This window comes from Phocoena phocoena, chromosome 5 (genome assembly GCF_963924675.1).
Source record: "Phocoena phocoena chromosome 5, mPhoPho1.1, whole genome shotgun sequence".
In the NCBI taxonomy this organism is placed as follows: Eukaryota; Metazoa; Chordata; class Mammalia; order Artiodactyla; family Phocoenidae; genus Phocoena; species Phocoena phocoena.
In genome coordinates, this window is record NC_089223.1 from 125542965 (window position 1) to 125543969 (window position 1005).

Consider the following 1005-nt stretch of genomic DNA (forward strand, 5'->3'; position numbering starts at 1 on the left):
TGATGATACCATGATAGTCTTGTACAAACTTTTACAGAGATCGCTTCTATTTTTTATGGCTTGGATCTAGATACAGCCTATTACGGTTGCCAAACTTTGTTTTCTGACAACAAATAGTTTGAAGTCTTCTGATTTATTTTCTGCATGCTCCTTGATGCATGTGAATGTATTTATATGTATATATAATATATATAGAAAAATGTATTCCGTTGGGAGTTGATTCACTAACTTTACTGTATTAAAACATGTTATATTGCTAATTTTTCCATGTTACATTCTATTAGTGAACGGATTGGTCTATCAGTTCAGTGTAAGTAAACTTAATATTTTCTACATCTTGATTTGAACACTGAAGACCACTTTGAATCTACATTTGAAATGTAGTTCATTTCTTGTTAGGAATTTGAGTCTCAGAACGTTGGATTTTGTTGAGAATAATTATTCCACTGACTTAACTGAAATTGGTTTGTTATTCTGTTAAGTATTTTGTATGATGTGGTTGTAAAAACAATTCCATGTTTTTTTGTTTTGTTTTGTTTTGTTTTAGAGCTCAGTTCCCCCCAGATTATAAAAGCAGGAAAACTCAAGACAAAGAAATCCAACAAGGTATGTCATGACAAGAAATAGTTTTTAACTATTTCGAAAGGAACTCCTCTTAGATTATTGTGTATTTTTCTCTTCTAAGTCTATCATTGATGTTAGTTTAAAGTTAATATGCTAGAAAATTGTAACCTTTATCCAAATCCCCATATGCCTCTGTTATCCTGTCTCTATCAGTTTAGTCAAGGTCATTATTCATGCCACAAGTTGGATCGTAAGACATTCCTCTTGCTGTGTTCTGTTGTTTGGAGAAGGTTTTGCATTATTTTTGCAAATGCCTGCATATAATTGAATGAGGGTGATTTTAAAAATTGCTTTCACTTTTAGAAAATATTTTTTCTACTTAAAATTTCTAAACTGCAGACATAACACTTATTTACCTCTTAGGCTAGTGATTTCAGCGAT